The 19,755-nt window shown below is 41.4% G+C and overlaps 1 protein-coding gene and 1 pseudogene across 1 annotated transcript in view; one reads left to right on the top strand and one right to left on the bottom strand.

The window, feature by feature from the left end:
• Positions 1-753: 753 nt before the first annotated feature.
• Positions 754-870, bottom strand: LOC125244265 (annotated as a pseudogene).
• Positions 871-4,815: 3,945 nt separating this feature from the next.
• The window catches only part of LOC125243567 (NACHT, LRR and PYD domains-containing protein 12-like), a 29,836-nt gene continuing 14,896 nt past the window's right edge, over positions 4,816-19,755 (top strand). Inside the window, exon 1 of the mRNA XM_048153312.1 lies at positions 4,816-4,891. The gene's annotated coding sequence lies outside the window, so the exon portion shown is untranslated. The remainder of the gene's footprint in view (positions 4,892-19,755) is intronic.

Raw genomic sequence — 19,755 nt, 5'->3', positions numbered from 1 at the left:
ACTTCCTTGCCATTTCAAGACACTGCTTTCCAAAATACCACACCTCTGAACCCGTTGATCAAACACGGCCGTCAGCTGATGAAGAAAAACTGTCTGACGGCCAACCGTCGGCTTGGTGTTTTCCTGCATTTTTATGTTTCAATTTTGCCAACTGCTTTACGCTTTAATGCTAAAATAGAAGTTATTTATTGTGGCCAGAGGAATAATCTCCTTTTATAATAGTCGATAAGGAAAACTGATAGTTTGCTGGACAAACTAGACCAGTCTTTCTAAATGAACTTTTGAATGAATGAATGAGGCATTTATATAGCGCTTTCATATGTACTACTGTACACCCAAAGCGCTTTACAATCATATCAGGGGTCTCTCCTCATCCACCACCAGTGTGCAGCATCCACTTGGATGATGCGACGGCAGCCACAGCACAACGGCGCCAGTGCGCTCACCACACACCAGCTGTAGGTGGAGAGGAGAGAGAGTGAAAGAGCCAATTCAATGGATGGGGATTATTAGGAGGCCGTGATTGGTAAGGGCCTATGGAGGGAATTTGGCCAGGACACCGGGGTTACACCCCTAGTCTTTACGAGAAGTGCCATGGGATTTTTAATGACCACAGAGAGTCAGGACCTCGGTTTAACGTCTCATCCGAAGGACGGTGCTTGTTACAGTACAGTGTCCCCGTCACTATACTGGGGTGTTAGGACCCACACAGGCCACAGGGTGAGCACCCCCTGCTGGCCTTACCAACACCTCTTCCAGCAGCTACCTGGTTTTCCCAGGAGGTCTCCCATCCAGGTACTAACCAGGCTCAGCCCTGCTTAGCTTCAGTGGGCAACCAGTCTTGGGCTACAGGGTGATATGGCTGCTGACATTGTATCATTTTAAACTAGAACTATAATCTGTTGTAATTAATTCACAATATATGTGCATAATTTGGTCGATTTATTTTATAATTTATCATAACCCTTGTGCGTACCGCAGGCCTCAGCCTCAAAAGGTGAGATGAAGCCTCATGAAGCTTTTCAGCCAAGAGGTTCACAAAAGGGTTCATTTCTCAAGGCTTCATTTTCTCACAATACCACCTGGTGGTCAAAGAGTGTAAAACAAGCAGATTCAATACAGGTGACCTGATGTGATCTGTGATACACTTTATTTTGCGGCAGTTAAGGCTTAGAAATAACAGTGAAGAAAAAATCAATTTCCACTAATATATTTATTTGAATGTAATGTGTATTTTCTGGTTGTATATAATGATTGTATAACATAACTGTGTAATAAATGTATTGGCTTCAAATGAATTCGGCTATTAAATGTGTGTAATAAATTCTTTGGTCATAATAGGCAGGAGGGGCAATATTATTATTCTAAACCATTCTGAAGGGATCCATGTTTTATTCAGGTTTATATATCTGCTGTTAGTGAAGACGAAAGCATTTGTTATTGTGCAGAAATTGAGTTTTAATGACGAGATCACTGCTTTCATGTGCTCAACATTGTCTGTGATTGACTACAATGATCATCTCTGCAACCTTTCATGCCACCATCTAAATTTAATGCCATAGATCTAAATGTAATGCAGCACTTTTCACAATTAGTTAACCTTGAGAGCTGTAATAGTAAAAACGTTAAAAGTAAACTTGGCTATTTCAAATGGAAAGATGTCAGCCAATCACAGCAGTGGGCGTTTCCACTGAAGTCTCACACAGACACGCCCCTTAAAACAGAGCGTTCAAACCAGAGGCTGAAATCAGGGTAGGAAAAATGCTTTTTATTCATGAATTATGACAATTTTTGATGTAAAAAGCATACTAACATTATAAGTGCACCTCAGGAAACATTATAAAACAATAAACCAACGCAGTTCATGACCCCTTTAAGAATGAAAACAAAATAGTAATAATGTCATAAGAAATAAACCCGCCCCACAGATTAATGTGATATCATATCAGATATATGGTGATTATAATAGCAATATAAATAAGAAGGAAAGACAGTAATAGCGATTAAACACAACACTATATGGAGGCATAAACACAAAGCACAGCAGAGTCAGACAGGAGCCGGAAGCAGACGAAGATCTTCCTTCCTCACATTGATCTCACTGATAAACACTCATCTCTTAGTGACAGGTTACCATCATATTCACACCGTACACTGCTTAACATTTATCATACTTGATAAATATGCAACTTCCATGTGTTTACTGACACACTTCTGCACACACAGTCCCGTTCACAGCTTCCGTCCGTCACTCTCTCCGCTGATGATGACTGATGGAAAGTAGCGCAGGAACTCGGCCTTTCTAACAGACACCGTTTTCTTGTTTCTGCTCATTTCATTTCAATTTGAAAGGCAAAATGAAAACATACACTGACCCACTTGATACACATTTGCAGTTTTTTGCAGTCACTAGGACACATTTCCAGAACTCTTCACACAGTTCTCCTGACCAACTCTCATCTTAACAGAGAAGATACAGGTTTACTCTTCACCAGCTTTCATCTTAACACTGCGGTTACAGTTTTTAAATGTTACACACAGTTCTTGAAACTCCATTTCTCAAAACTGTAAACCACAAAACACACACAACATGCAAAACATCACATATATCTTGCAAAAGCAAACACTTCTAAAAATGGTAGTATAAGACAGTAGACATTTTTCACATCTGTGTTAGTTTTTCTTGTTCAGAGAGCAGTGGAGTGGATAGGAGTTTGTATAAATGATCCACAGTTTAGCTCACATAGACTGATGTTGTGATCACTGTGTGAAGAGTGAACATAGATAACATAACAAATCTTTAACGTAGAAATTTTACAATTTTATCCACTAAATGAGCTCTTTTCAAATTTGATGCCTGCTACAGGTCTCAAAAAAGTTGGCAACAAATGGCTGAAAAAACAAGACATTTAGAAAGGATTCAGCTGGGAGAACATGTAGCAACTAATTAAGTTATTTGATATCAGGTCTGTAACATGATTAGCTATGAAAGGGATGTCTTAGAGAGGCAGAGTCTCTCAGAAGTGAAGAAGGGCATAGGCTCTCCAATTTGTGAAAGTGCGTAAAAAAATTGTGGAAAACAATGTTCCTCAACATCAAATTGCAAAGGCTTTGCAAATCTCATCATCTACACTGCATAACATCATCAAAAGATTCAGAGAAACTGGAGAAATCTCTGTGCGTTAGGGACAAGGCCGAAGACCTTTATTGGATGCTCGTGGTCTTCAGGCCCTCAGACGACACTGCATCACTCATCAGCATGATTGTGTCAATGATATTACTAAATGGGCCCAGGAATACATCCAGAAACCACTGTCGGTAAACACAATCCACCGTGCCATCTGCAGATGCCAACTAAACCACTGTCGGTAAACACAATCCGCCGTGCCATCTGCAGATGCCAACTAAACCACCGTCGGTAAACACAATCTGCCGTGCCATCTGCAGATGCCAACTAAACCACTGTCGGGAAACACAATCCGCCGTGCCATCTGCAGATTCCAACTAAACCACTGCCGGTAAACACAATCCGCCATGCCATCTGCAGATGCCAACTAAACCACTGCCGGTAAACACAATCCGCCGCGCCATCTGCAGATGCCAACTAAACAACTGTCGGTAAACACAATCCGCTGCGCCATCTGCAGATGCCAACTAAACCACTGTCGGTAAACACAATCCGCCGTGCCATCTGCAGATGCCAACTAAACCACTGTCGGTAAACACAATCCGCCGTGCCATCTGCAGATGCCAACTAAACCACCGTCGGTAAACACAATCCACCGTGCCATCTGCAGATGCCAACTAAACCACTGTCGGTAAACACAATCTGCCGTGCCATCTGCAGATGCCAACTAAAGCTCTATCATGCACAAAGGAAGCCACATGTGAACATGGTCCAGAAGCGCTGTCGTGTCCTGTGGGCCAAGGCTCATTTAAAATGGACTGTTTTAAAGTGGAAAGGTGTTCTATGGTCAGACGAGTCCAAATTTGACATTCTTGTTGGAAATCACAGACGCCGTGTCCTCTGGGCTAAAGAGGAGGGAGACCTTCCAGCGTGTTATCAGCGTTCAGTTCAAAAGCCAGCATCTCTGATGGTGTGGGGGTGCATAAGTGCATACGGTATGGGCAGCTTGCATGTTTTGGAGGCACTATAAATGCTGTATATAAAGGTTTTAGAGCAACATATGCTCCCCTCCAGATGACGTCTATTTCAGGGAAGGCCGTGTGTATTTCAGCAGGACAATGCAAAACCACATACTGCAGCTATTACAACACCATGGCTTCATCGTAGAAGAGTCCGGGTGCTGAATTGGCCTGCCTGCAGTCCAGATCTTTCACTTATAGAGAACATTTGACGTATCATTAAACGAAAGACGACCACAAACTCTTCAAAAGCTGGAAACCTATATCAGGCAAGAATGGGATCATATTCCAACACCAAAACTCCAGAAACACATAACCTCGATGTCCAGATGTCTTCACACTGTTTTGAAAAGAAGAGGAGATCCTACACCATGGTAAAACATGCCCCCGTCCCAACTATTCTGAGATCTGTAGCAGGCATCAAATTTGAAATGATCCCATCTCATTTTGTGCATAAAATTCGACACACATAAAATCACTTTAAACATTTATCAATAATGTGATTTGAAAGTCTTTTAGTTTTCATTTTATTCAAATTTAAAAAACCTGTATCAACAAACTTGAAAAAACACAACTAAAAAATTCAGTTTAGTGAGAACACACATTTCAGAGAAGAGTTAGTGTGTTTGCTGACGTCTGACTGTCACTGACACTTCAAAAGCAGTTTCACTTCCTTTATTTCACATAAAGTGAACACTTTCAGAGCCGCTGTTCAACACAGAAAAGTCTTCAAATATGGTTTGAGGTGAGTGTTTCATCTTTCTTTTTTTGTTTTCATCTATTTTAAAAAATAGATGAAAAAGAGTCCATAAATACAATATTTTCACTTTTGAATGCAGATCTGTGAAATGTGAGATGGGAAAAGTAGGGCTGAATAATAATGATTTATAATTAACTGACACGTAATCTGTGCTGAAAACTACGGAGCCCCGCTCATGACACGCAGGAAAACAATAGTAGGCTAAATCATGCGCACGATTTATAAACCGAGGGAACAACTATGTAAAGCGAGCATCATGTGCGGGGCTCCATAGAAAACATCTGAAGCTTTGAGACGTTTATCTGAAGTAAACTAACCCTGAAACATCTTCTCTGAGATACAAACCTGCTTTCTGGAAGGCCTGTGAGTGTATGAATATACAGTCAAACCAAAAATTATTCAGACACTTTGACCTGACCATGTTTTGCTGAAGTGTTATCTGACATAATTAATTGATTGTTTTCTGACACAGTTTAACTCTGAGATCGTGTCATATTTCATTACCATTTTTTTTAATAAACTGCATTAATGAATGAAATGTTCAAGGTGTCTGAATAACATTTTGGTTTGACTGTATATGGTTTATGAGGAGACAACTGTGTGTAGTGACATGTGTATTACATAAACATGTTTTATAAGAACACTTCATTTGTCCTCATAAACCAATCGACTTAAAAAAAAACCTACAAAACAATGTTTTATTAAATGTAAAAATGCAGACAGTTTCCTGTGATGGTTAAGTTTAGGAGTAGGGGAAGAGTAGGGGGAGAGAATGTACAGTTTGTGCAGTATAAAAACCATTACACCTATGGAGAGTCCTCACTGAGATAAAACAAACCTGTGTGTGTTTGTGGATGGGTGTGGGTGTGTCTGTGTCTTTTTAAAAAAAAGTGACAAAAAGAGCAGCACATTTACTCTCTCTGGTCTGAGGCTGTGTTACATCCTTCCGGCTGATAGCAGACTGTAGAGTCTTTGGTCTATAGTGTAGTGGTAAAGCGCTCTGTGAATAAACTAGACTCGACACTCGAGGCATGACCAGTGACTATATCACCTGCTGAACCTGGTAAAGTTAACCTGGAGATCCTCTTCTCATCAGCTCTGCTGGAATCAAGTGTCTGTTCAAATGAGGAAGATCTTCTGGAGACTCTGAGGAGATCTTCAAGGTTTCTGTTGTGAGATTTTATATATTGTGTCTGATCTGTGAGTTGATGATTGTGTGTCTGTGTGGATCTGTTGTGTGCTTGAGATTTTCACTTCATAGTTTCAAACCAAATAGCTGAAGAGCTGAATGAAGATCAAATTCACATCAGTACAGCAGGTGGCGCTGACACCCAGTTTACTCCCATACTGGACTGTTGAAGTGACAGCTTTAACACTGAGATAAATGAGCATTTTGTTTACAGATGGGATGATGAACACAATTAAAGTCATCTGCACTTTTTACAGTTTTTACATCTTTAGGACATGTTTCTCAATACACTTCTTCAAATCTCGTTACTCAGCTCTCCTCATCAGCTTTCAGATAACTTCATGTTCGAGATGCACTAGTACTAAACTACCAAACACTTCTACAGTTTTAATCAGTTCATTCTTTCTGTAGTCACATTTTCAAAACTCTTAACACTATTAGCACAACATCCGTCTGTTGAGACCACACCATTAACACAATAACTAGGAAGAGATGATCGGTTTACGTGTGGCTTGAACAGCGATCTGTCATGACACATTAAACAAATATTTAAAATATACTTAAAAAAAAAACTTAAAAACTCCAATGTTTTTAATCGAGATTAATCCCAATCAATTACAGAAAAATTAGCATTTAATTTTTTGAATCAATTTTTTAAATCAGCAATAATGCTAACAATTCAACCTTAGTTTGTTTGCTTAAAGGGATAGTTCACCCAAAAATGAAAATGTGATGTTTATCTGTTTACCCCCAGAGCATCCAAGATGTAGGTGACTTTGTTTCTTCAGTAGAACACAAATGATGATTTTTAACTCCAACCGCTGCCGTCTTTCAGTCATATAATGCGGGTCAATGGTCACACAATTATGTATATGCGCGAGACATCACTTCCGCTGTCAGAGCGCGATCAGACATCACCAAGCGAATGCTGAACGCAGTTGGACATAGTGGTGTTTTAGAGGTAAAAAATGATATAAATACTGTTCGGTTTCGATCGTTTCATGTCTTAGGACATCAATGTGTCGTCACGAGCCGCAGGGTTTCATTTGTATTTGTCTGTGCATGATTATTAACTCTTATAAATTGTGTGACCATTGACTGCATTATAACGACTGACAGACGGCAACGGTTGGAGTTAAAAATCATCATTTGTGTTCTACTGAAGAAACAAAGTCACCTACATCTTGGATGCGCTGGGGGTAAGCAGATAAACATCACATTTTCATTTTTGGGTGAACTATCCCTTTAATAAGATCTGCACCAGTTCAGCAAGAATAAGGAGACCGTACTTGTGTTTTGATGCTCCTGTGAGCACGTGTTCACTTCCTGACAGAGGTGCTGGAGGGAATCTCGGCGGTGCTGATTGGCTGGCGGTCGGTCGTCGTTGAGTTCTGAGGAGCAACACTCGATATGAATGGATGGTTGGCTTTGCAGGGCTGAGCCTCATGTGTTGGTTACGGGCTTACACATTGCTGCATAACAGAAGTTTCTCTACTTCTCGAGCTGCTGGAAGCAAGGACTTTGAGAGGTTCTTCTTCAGTGAGGTTCAACGAAGGCTCAGGCGTAAAAGTTGAGTCTTGGAATGAGCTCTTAGTGTCAAAGAGCATGTAAATGTGCAAGCAGAATGATTGTAAAAGATTGTAAAAGTAAGCCCGAATTAAAGCGAAAGCCAAGCAAAACTGCTTGTCATTGGGTTTTAACCATCTGACCTATCCCCACGAGTGTTTCCGCCAATCAGAAACTGGTCATAGTACTGGGAAAGGTAAACATGTAGAGATATTAATATTTATGAAGACTATTTAAAGGGGTGGTTCAGTGTTTTTTTTCTAGACTTGATTGTGTTTTTGGGGCACAGTTTAACATGTCTTAATGCTTTGGATTTCTTGAAAACGCTGTATTTTTCATATATTTTACCTTTATTCTACACCTCTGTTTCCACTGTCATATGAACGGCTCGTTTGACTTCCTGCTTCTATGAAGCCCCTCCCTCCGACATACGCAATGTGCTCTGATTGGTTAGCTGGCCCAGTGTATCGTGATTCGCTGAAACATCCGGAAACACCACGCCCCTTACCATTTGTTGTTACATGTGCTTCAGTGGAAATGTAAATAACGGCATCTATATTGCTGTATCAAATAGAGCTGAATCAGACCCAGATGAAGAGGAAAAAGCAGAACCTCTCCAATCGCGGCTTTTAAAGGAATGGTATTTTATGAATGGTATTTCATTTAGTATTTGTGTCAAAGTGTTTAGATGCTGTCACTGCTGTTTGTTAGCTTTCAGTATACAGTTTTATCCTGATTAAAGCTTTACTGTAGCCGAATACATGACTGAGTAGTAGCATTTTTGTCAAGGTAGCGTTTAATTTATAGCATGAACAACTGTTTGTCTATGAACATAGAAGTTTGTTGGTGTTTGTTGCACTAGAACTTAGCTAACTGGCTAACAGAAAGGAGTTTCTCTTTGTATATGTCCTTGATGCAACCAAAAATAGCAACAGAACTATAACATTACGTTTAAAAGACAAACAATAAAACGTACTTACAGTTTGGGGCCGATAAACAGCAGCTTCAGCTTTTAAAGTGGGAACTGCTTCATCTTTCAGTAAAAGCCTTTGTGTAAATCCAGCATTGAACTCGTGTAGATTCTGGAAGCTGTCTTCAGTGCCGCATCCAGTGTGAAAATATCACAGATTATAATGGGCTCTATTATCTTTAGACGCGCCACTGATTTGCTGCACAAATGGTCCTGACAGTATAATAAAGCATAGCAGCCTTCTCACACACAGCTCCTTTGTACTCAGCAGCCTTAGCAAGGTCAACCGTTTCACTTTGCAGATATTTGTGCAGGTTTTCAGTTACAGACAGAAAGTCTTGAACATTATCAATAGGTATACTGTGGAGAATCTGCTAAGTTTGGCATGGAGTCCTACTGTTGATGCTGGAGAGACACAGAAGAACTGCAGGGAGATTCTCTAAGACGGCATTTATAGACACTGGACTTGACCAGCGGGTCTTTGAATGCTGCACAAGTTTGAATGGCTCTAACCCCAGCTGATTTTGAACATCTCTGAGTTTGTGATGGTTTACAAAAAAATGAGTACACATTCTGCAGCAGGTCAAAGAGATCCATGGACCTCTGGTATGGCCTGACAGGTGTGACATAAAACTAGGTTGAGATGATGTGCATAGCAGTGCACATAAATGGCCTCAGGATGGTTTGTTTTAAATCTGGCTTGTACACCACCTACAGCCTAACTCATAACTGCCGCGCCATCATACGACTGTGCTACACACTTAAGCTCATCAATGGCATGATGCACTAGCTGCTCTTCTATAGCAGCAGTAATACAGTCTGCATCAAATTCTTTTAGTGTCGTCATTGCAAGCAAGCGCTCCTTCACTGTATCTTCCATAGAAGACACACATTTTATTTAGAAAATAAATAAAACAGACAGAGAGAGTTAGGCGAGTTGAATTTGTATGTTTCTGTCGATGGATACGCATTCTGGCTTTCCCTAAACTTTGTTCAGTGCGAGCGCCGTGTGTTCTATGAGCAGTCATTTACGCCGTCATCACCTGGGTGTTTGATAGCCCGTGAGCGCATGTGAAACCTGAACTGCACACTTTGCTATCTGCGTTTAAACTAATCTCTTGACAAAGCCTTGACAATTTAAACATTCGAGTGCAAGGCGCGACAGAGAACTTACACACGTGCATAAATATTGAGGTCTTCTTCAAGTCTTGTGCTTGAACAGACAAATTCACACAAAATTATGTCAACATGCCCGTCTTGGCGAGCACCCTGGCAAGCATAGTCGGTTATGTCTTAAATGAACTTAAGCGCTCAAGAAAGAACGCATGTGTTCAGTATCCGTGTACTATGTCTTAAAGAGACAGCAGCCCTTGTGTTCCTGCTGTCTGAATGTGTTTTAATGTTTATCAAACAACAAAAGACAAGGAAATCACTCTTTGCTCATGACTGAATAGTAACTTATTAAAGGTGCCCTTGATTCAAAAATTGAATTTACCTCGGCATAGTTGAATAACAAGAGTTCAGTACATGGAAATGACATACAGTGAATCTCAAACTCCATTGTTTCCTCTTTCTTATATAAATCTCATTTGTTTAAAAGACCTCCGAAGAACAGGCGAATCTCAACATAACACAGACTGTTACGTAACAGTCGGGATCATTAATATGTACGCCCCCAATATTTGCATATGCCAGCTCATATTCAAGCCATTAGAAAGGGCAGAACGTCTGGATCTGCACAGCAGAATCATCAGACTAGGTAAGCAAGCAAGGACAATAGCAAAAAAGGGCAGATGGAGCAATAATAACTGACATGATCCATGATATCATGATATTTTTAGTGATATTTGTAAATAGTCTTTCTAAATGTTTCGTTAGCATGTTGCTAATGTACTGTTAAATGTGGTTAAAGTTACCATCGTTTCTTACTGTATTCACGGAGACAAGAGCCGTCGCTATTTTCATTTATTAAACACTTGCAGTCTGTATAATTCATAAACACAACTTCATTCTTTATAAATCTCTCCAATAGTGTAGCATTAGCCGTTAGCCACGGAAGCACAGCCTCAAACTCATAGAGAAACAACTGTTAACATCCAAATAAATACTTTACTCACATAATTCGAAGCATGCATACAGCATGCATGACGAACATCTTGTAAAGATCCATTTGAGGGTTATATTAGCTGTGTGAACTTTGTAAATGCGCTGTAATATAGTTGAGAGCTGGTGTGGCAGGGAGCACGCGAATTAAAGGGGCGGCGTCGAGTGTAAATCAGTGCATAGTTAATGATGTCCCAAAATAGGCAGTTAAAAAAATTAATAAAAAAAAAAAACTATGGGGTATTTTGAGCTGAAACTTCACAGACACATTCAGGAGACACCTTAGACTTATATTACATCTTTTAAAAACATGTTCAAGGGGACCTTTAATTAATAATCTATATTTAATTTATAGTGATGATTACATGCAATGTTGTTTTACATATTATTAGCTACTTTATTCAATTTCTGTACCTGAAAACTGGATGAAAAACCTGAAATGCTTTATTTATTTGTGTCTTTGCTTTACTGTATTTATAGCTGTTTGATTATTTGTTCTTATTTTCTTCATTTTTATTTGACAGTAGTACTTTTTTACCTATACATAGCACATACCAAACCGTACCGAAACCGTGAGCCTAAAACCGTGATACAAACCGAACCAAGAGTAATCTTAACCATTGCACCCCTATTATTTTGTGACCAGTGGTTTTTGCCCTTGCTCCCTGTCTGATGTTCTCTGCTCATCTCTCCCTCAGTTTCTCCATTGCTCTCCTGCCTTCTCCACTCTCGCTTTGCCCTGCCTCTGACTGTCCCTCTCTCTTTCTTCTCCTCGACCTGCAGGATCCCAGTCAAACACTGGACAAAAAGGCATCAGTTCTCAGGAAAACTTCTATAAAGTCTATGAAATTGCATTATCCAACATCAGGCAAAACGGCCTAAGGTGAACCGGCTTCAGACAAAAGGATCTCAGGATGAGCAGAGAGTTGGTAGCTAAACTGGCTTAGTTTGGTTGCTAGCTTGCAAAACTAGCTAAGCTATCTGAAAATTTATAAATGCAGAAGTGTCGTTTCTATTAATAAATAACTACATAATTGGTTTAAGTTTAAAATGCCAAACAATAGTATAGTCCTTTTTAGTCACTAGGTAATTAGCAGTCATTAAGGGCCAACTGTTTATGTAGTTTCATAAACTAGATCTAGCTAATTGAATATTAATTTCATATCCGAAAGGATTGTTATCATACACAATCACAGACAGTACCATGGAACACAAAACTTTTATTATTTTCTGTGCTATAGAGTGATGCAAGTATGACGTCAGACCCTGGAAGACTAATTCACCACTGGTTACCTCCTGATTTTCTTATGCGGTTTTATAATGGGGGTTTTCGATTTATGTGTAAAATAAAGCCTGTGGTAAACTTGACAATAATTTGACTTTTTGTTCTACAATGAAAATTACACACACCATACCGAAAACACGAATTTTGAAGTAGATGCACATTTTTCAAAAAACGTAGGCTTAATTAGGTCTACGTTTTTAAGTAACTACACAAGGCAGTTTGAGGTGTGTGCATTGTACGTTTCTGACGTCCATCTACAGGAGCTAATAATGCTTGAGTCAAAATAAGATATCTGAATTATTTAGAAACTTTAGTTTCATCATGTTTTCATAGCCTACTACCTCGCGATCTTGCGTCCTTGCTCTATGTCATCATCAACTGTTCAGTTCCAATAGAGGGTTTGCATCGACGTCACTTTCCCGCCGGAACACTCTCCCTCAGCTGGACTGAGTGGCAAAACAACCTGCTGCGTGACTGGATTTAATAGAGGAAACTGGGAAAATGGGAAAATGCGAGTAAAACTAACAATTACACTAAAGGTTGGGCTCGAAAGTGTTTCTCACAACTTGTCAAATAAACCTAATCCATGGACATGTAGACAGGAGTCGTATTTTCTGACATTATATGTGCCTGATTTCGACGCCGGGGAAATATACAAAATATTAACAGGCAGATTTGCGTTATGTAAGTACAATATAGGTAGGTCTAAATCGGAGTAATCACTTATATCAATGTTATAATATATATATATATATATATATATATATATATCCAGGGGCGGAGCCAGACGTTGTGAATATTTAGGCTTAGCCCAAATATTTTGCCCAATGACATTTTAATTTTCTGTTAACAGCTTTACTGTCATGAAATGAGCTTTGTTGTCATGAAATGAGCTTTGTTGTAGTATTTTTGTACATTTTAAGGTTAAATGCATCAATCTGGTGCACTTTGAGAGCTCAAAATTAAGAGCTTCAACCCATGTACAGTGTGCAAAATTGAACAAAGAAACAGCATTGTACCTGGACATGAAAGATGGTTCAAACATCTTTTTAGTTGTGATATTGTCTCAGTCTACATTGTGTTTTAGGATACCAAACAATTATTACAATAATATAAAAATAATAATATAATAATGATTTAGGCCTATATAATTATTCATATGACAGTTATATCCACATATTGTAACAAATGCACTCTAAAATAAATGTAAAAATAAAAAAATATTTTACACAACAGTACAAAAAAATTATTTTACACAAAAGTTACTTTACACAACAGTATAGGGGAATTACAATGGCCTACTTTTGTAGTAATTAATAAGACAAATCCTTTTATTTTGATCACCAGCTGATCGTGTGAGCAAATGTGCGCACTTCTCTTTAAAACACGCAGCACAGACAGACTGTATATACTTAATCACTGTCTTTTGCTGTTTTATAAAGGTAGAAAGCAGTGGCGTGCAGTGGTGTTCTGAAATGAGGAGGCACTTTTTTTTTTTTTTAATGAATCAATATAAATTCATGTTGAAATACAAAATACAACGTTGAGACCATTTATGTTTTAAATTTTCGGTTCATTATGAAACGGCGGCAGCACAGGGTCATTAATAGAAAACAATGAATGAATGTTTAGCTGACAAATGTGCTAAAGTTGTAATATCAGTTATATTAAAACAAAAACCCTGCAATAGATGTAAAGTGCTGTAATAGAAAGTTATTCTCGTGGCCAGAGATTAACATTCCTCTTATAATAGTCTGTGAGAAAACTAATGGTTTGCTGGATAAACTAGGATAATTTCTCTAAACAACTATTAAGCTAGAACTAATCATATATGTAATTGATTATACTCCGTTGTAATTAATTCACCATATATGTGCATTATTCCCTCTTGGGTCGATATATGTATCATAATTAATCATAAGGCTTTATGATTTATTATATTCATATATTACACCCATAAATTGATTAAATACTTGTAATATCACTAAAGATCGTTACAGTGCATAATAAACTGGTTAGCTTTATATCTGTAAATCAACTTTGATGAACTGTAATAAAGTGCTCTCACCTTCATTACTGCTGTATACAATATCACTGTGGAGACTGTAAGCTGGATCACGAACAGTTTTTGTACTAATCCATCCTTGGCTTGAATAACAACTTTTTAGTACAGTCTCTGTTTTGTATCGTCCCTTTGTATTGATATTTGTTCATTAAGCAGTCCGGTGTGAAATGATTCATGGAGACATAAATGAATTTCGGTAGAGTTGAGGGAGATTTTCTTCTAAAACAAAATTAATCCACCTCATCTTCAGCGGCTCAGATTTCGGGAGTAAATGGAGAGATCTATGTAGATTAATCCATTCAGCTACAGAACACCTAAAACACTTGGGAGTTGTTCTCGTCAGTGCAGCAATGGTGGACTTATTTACAACTCGCTGTGAACTCGCTCAGGGGTGCGTTTCCCGAACAACAATGTAACTCGCTACTGAACTACCACAGTACGATTTATTTGAATTATGGTTTTGGGAATCTTAGTAACAACGGAACTTGTGATGTTAGTTGGATAACAATGCTTTTGGGAAACGCACTCCTGGGCGGTTCTATGTTAAAACTAGTGCTGTCAATCGATTAAAAAAAAAAAACTCGATTAATCACATTTTTTTCTGTGATTAAAAAAATTTGTTCCCTTTCGAAGGGAACTCCACTCTGCGTTTTCACGCTTTGGGGGAACGTCTAACGTGACTCGGTGTCTGAAAAACAACCATCCAATAACTCCAATGCTCATTGGCCGGCGACAGCCTATGACGTCATAGGGGCGCGACCCGGAAGTATAAGAGCGCGCCCGCGGAAGCAGTCATTATCTCTCGTCTTTCAGGGACTGCTTGTGTCTTGCACTGTCTGTTTCTCCAAATTACAAACTGTGAGTACAAAACTATGTCTGAGGGCAAAAGTTTTAGGAAGTGTGTGGATCCTTGTCCGAGGTTTCTGACCCCGGAGGATCCTCACACTTTGTGTGTGTTATGTCTGGGTGAAGAGCACGCACGGTCAGCGTTTGAGGACACTGGCTGTGAGCTGTGTGAGCGTTTTCCGTTGAGAACGCTCCGTTCCCGCCTGACTCTCTTCTCGAGGGGAGAGACGTCGACACCGGTTCCCGGGGGATCTGGTCCTGCTCGTGCCGAGGCCGAGCGGCGGCTGCGTTCTTGGGGTTCGCAGGTGGAGCTCGCCGCTGAGTTTGAGAGAGGTGTCACGGTCTCTCAATCCCAGGCGGCGGCTGGCGGGGATGAGCTCCTGGAGGGCGATGATGCTGTTTCATTGACGTCATCGGATCCGGGAGCGATTGCTCTTCTGGCTCCAAGCCCCCAAGAGCAGGTGTTGGCTATGGAGGAGGAAGAAGTGGCTGAGGCTGCCTCTTTCCCCTCCAAGCCGCCCTGTCCAGCATATGTGGAATTATTAGAGGTTGTGGAACGCGCTGCGGGCAGGCTGCAGCTGCCTTGGTGCGTCAGAGAGAGCCCGTTCGTGGCAGGTTGGACGAACGGTTTCTCTACGACCACAACCCTATAATTCCTGCGAGCCTTCCATTCCTTCCCGACCTACATGTTGAGGTGAAGAAGGCATGGAAGAACCCATTCTCGGCCAGGATTCATCAGCATCAGCGGGGGAATTTCGCTGATGTGGAGGATCTGGGCCAGCATGGGTATGTGTCGATGCCCCCCATTGACGAGACGTTTGCTAACTATCTCGTCGCGGGTAGGGCGCCGACACTGAAAGCTCCGGTTCTGCCGTCTAAACCCTTAAAAATGACATCACGTTTGAACGGCAGAGCATATGCTGCTGCAGGTCAGGCTGGTGCTGCTTTGCACACGATGGCGGTGTTGCAAGCATACCAGGCTGACTTGTTGAAGGACCTGGATCAGGGGCAGGGTTTGTCCCCTGAAGCGGTAGCTGAGCTGCGCCAAACCACGGATTTGGCTCTCCGTGCCACGAAGCAAACGGCCGCCTCGATCGGGAGATCAATGGCGGCTATGGTGGCTACGGAGAGGCACCTATGGTTGACCATGACGGACATCGGGGAGAAAGAGAAGGGCTCTCTCCTCGATGCCCCGGTCTCGCCATCTGAACTTTTCGGCGGTTCCGTTGAGGCGGTCGTTGGGAAGTTCAGGGAGGCGAGGGCGCGCTCAGCGGCATTTAAAAAATGCATCCCGCTCAGGTCCGATTCTGGGCCCAGACAGCCGGGGGGATCTGGTCCGCCTCGAGCCGAGGCTCAGAGGCAGGACCAGAGATCCAGTGTCGCCGCTCGAGCGCCTCCTCCGCCACGGAGTAGGTCTCAGAAGCGGCGGGATGCGAGGAGAAGGAAGACTGATCTGAGAGAGGTGATCAACAGGCGGCGTGATCAGTACCGCTGATTGCTCCCCTCTCTCAGCGAGGGAAGGGTTTTTACTTTCCTTCGCCCCTTCTCCTCGCCCTCCCGGGACATGTTTTTTAATCTAATCTGTGCACGTTCAGGAGAACACCTTTGAACAGTCAGGACCGGTGGCCGGCCCATGATGAATTTTTTCTGAAGGCCCGCCTTCTGGCTTGATAGTGAAAAGGTCCATAGGCTTATGGAACCGGGGATATCATTCTTCTCCTTTAAAAGAGCGAGGAAGGAATCTCTGGTCTTCGAGCCGCGGGAAGGTAAGACAAGGTCTGATTTTATCGCTTAAATGTTCGACCTTGTTTTTATTCCTGTATTATTTCCTGAATGTGTAACAGTGAAATGCTAGGGATTTTATTTGGGTATGGTGTTTAGCCAGGCTAGAACTGAGTGTATGTATGGTGTTCGTATAATGATTCCCATATGTATTTTAGTTTTTGGCCTTCTCCTGAGGGAGTGGCTGAACCTTTTTGCCCAGATTATCCCTTTATTTATGTAGGAGCGACGTTGAGTGTAACAGCTAGGTTTTTAGACTGCTTCGTTAGAAACCTGATGCTGTTTCTCAGGTGGTAGGCCCTTATCTTGTGTAGATAAGTTATGCTTCTAATATTGCTAGGCCCCACTCTCTAGAATGTTCATGCGATAAGAGGGAAAATAAATTATTTTTCCGAGCCACTTGATTTTTCAAGTTTGAGTTGACTACGCAGCATTTTAGCTCGGTCCTCTAGGCTTGGAACAGATTTGAGAATCTGTAACAATGATTTTATTTTTCCCTGTGTCAAAATAGCATGTATTTCTAGACGTTTGCCCTGCATTTGATATGTGAGCTGGTTATGCGGCCACAGGTTGGCACCCGCTTATCATGGCCTTCTTAAAAAGTGGCCTCTATGTGAGCGTTTATGGATCCTTTTCCAGGATTACTGAGTGCATCACCTGTTGGATTGCATACTCAGGGTAGCTAGATCACTTTTTGAGGAAAGTTAGTATCTGTCAGCTCCCTTTTCAGTTATCTGTTTTTCAGCTATATTGCTTATACGGTGATTGTAGGCTAGATTGTAGTTCAGCCTCCTTCTAGTTAGCAATGATTTATACTGCTGTTAATAGATTCCAGTCTGCTCACATACTGTTTTTTACACTGCTTCAGGCCACTGCAGCACGTTGCTTGAGGTAGCAGGCTTAAACTCGCCTCCCTTGAGCCATGTTGGTTGTGTTTGGTTCCCTTTTAAGTCACATAACTTAGGGTACTTTGCCTGTTTGGAAAGTGTAGCCTAGCACAGTTGGCAGTTATCTTCCCATAGTTAACTGGGTTAGAACTGGTTCCCTGTAGCTTGGTTCCCTGGAAATTCACGAACTGAAGCCACGTGTTATCGAATCGGCAGCCCTCCTTTTTAGTTTACATGTTGGTACAGATTGTGTTTTTCTGTGTGACTTAGGTTGAGATGACAGTAGTAACACCATACTGAAGTTTGGTTTAGCCTATTGTTGCCTCTCTGAGTCTGTGATTCTAGTTGAGCTAAGAGCCACCTAGCGCCTAGGTTGGATCTTTAGGCTCCTAGAAACGGCCATGAGACTTACGCCATGTGTCCTGGAGGATAACTAAGCCTGCGGGCAGCCTTTTTGGACACATTGGTGTTTGTTTTGGGTGTATTTCTCTCTGAGAACTAGTTATATACACTTTTCTTTGGCCAGGGGCCCAAGTGGTAGATTTACCTGGCTTGGGACCTAAACACTACCACGAGCTGATGCCACGTGTTTGTTGAGGTTATAGGCCTTCAAAGCAGGCCTTCCTTAATACGTGTTGGCGTATGTTGTACTCCTCTTGCTTAAAGAGTAAAAAGGTGCTTTTCCTGAGTACACTGCTTGTCGGATTGTGTTGGGTGGATTATCATAAGAGCACTGTGCAGCTTTCTATTGCTGTCATAGAAGTCGACTGTCTGCCTCACGCTTAGACAGATGTTCAGAATGGCTGTGCCAAAGACAGGCCATTTTTCTGAAGTTACTTCTGTTTTCAATTATTACTGTTGTCATGTTATAAGTCCCTCCTGGGCCTCCATGGTTATGTGCTCTTGGCATAGTCTACCTGTTAGGTGAGCTCTACGCTTCCCCCTTGGGGTTGGGTTTTGTAATAGTGCTTAGCTCCCTAAGCTGGTTATGATGGTTAGGCCTTGATCAGGCCCCGTCTCAAGAATCAGCCCCCAGGCTGGTTTGTGCTCCCCTTTGGGAAAAAGGGTTTTTTAGCGCACAGCCTCCTCAGTGCGTTAATTAAGCACTGGGTAGATCCTAGGTGAGCGGAATATCTCCCCTCGATATGAGGGTTCATAGCACTCAGCTGAGTTCTGCTCTCCAGGATGCCCGTCTCTAAGCGCGGGTCTGAGCTGGTTTCTGCCTGTCTGCAGCCACTCTTACCTGTCTCTTCTTGAAGAATGCTTTCTAGAGGCTCTGTATTCAGACAGGGTTGGCCTGGACTAAGTCTGTTCCCCTAGAAGACTAGGTCGGCCTCCCTGGTGGCAATGAGGGTGACCCCGTTCCCCTCAAGAGTGGCTGGCCGAGGTTCCCTTTGGTTCCTTGGCCACATTCCCTTAAAGGGACCACTTTTCCTTCGGGAAAGTGGGTCCCGGACGCCTTAGCGATTTCCTTAGGCTCTATTTGTGAAAGGTTATAGGTAGAAGCTTTTGGAAGTTCAGCTTGGGCTGTTGGCCAAAGGGAATGCTGTCACTGACAGCCTGGTGTGACCCGAGGGGGAGTTGCTGGGCAGTTCGAGAACTGCTTTGAGACATTTGTTTCAGCCATATTTTTGGCAGGCACTCTCCTCAATCATGGCGGCGGGGGTATATCGTTCCCAAAGCGTGAAAACGCAGAGTGGAGTTCCCTTTGAAAGGGAACGTCTCAGGTTACTTATGTAACCATAGTTCCCTGAGAACAGGGAACGAGACTCTGCGTTTCCTTGCCATGTTTCAGGCGACACACCGAGTCACGTTAGACGTTCCCCCAAAGCGTGAAAATGCAGAGTCTCGTTCGCTGTTCTCAGGGAACTATGGTTACATACGTAACCTGAAACGTTTATTACATTATAAAATATATAAAAATTTCACAGTTATTCTCCAAATTAAAACAACATAAAGAAGCAACATGAAGACAGTATATTTAAATACTTGTTTAATGGCATCTTTTTATGAATGAAGGCCAATATCACTGATACTGTAATGCAACATAACAGCATAATTCGGCATTACAGTGTAATTGAAAGCTATATATATATATATATATATATATATATATATATATATATATATATATATATATATATATAATTTTTTTG

The sequence above is a fragment of the Megalobrama amblycephala genome, linkage group LG13 (genome assembly GCF_018812025.1).
Source record: "Megalobrama amblycephala isolate DHTTF-2021 linkage group LG13, ASM1881202v1, whole genome shotgun sequence".
In the NCBI taxonomy this organism is placed as follows: Eukaryota; Metazoa; Chordata; class Actinopteri; order Cypriniformes; family Xenocyprididae; genus Megalobrama; species Megalobrama amblycephala.
Note: the sequence above shows the minus strand (reverse complement) of the source record. Positions and strands in the feature narration are given on the sequence as shown.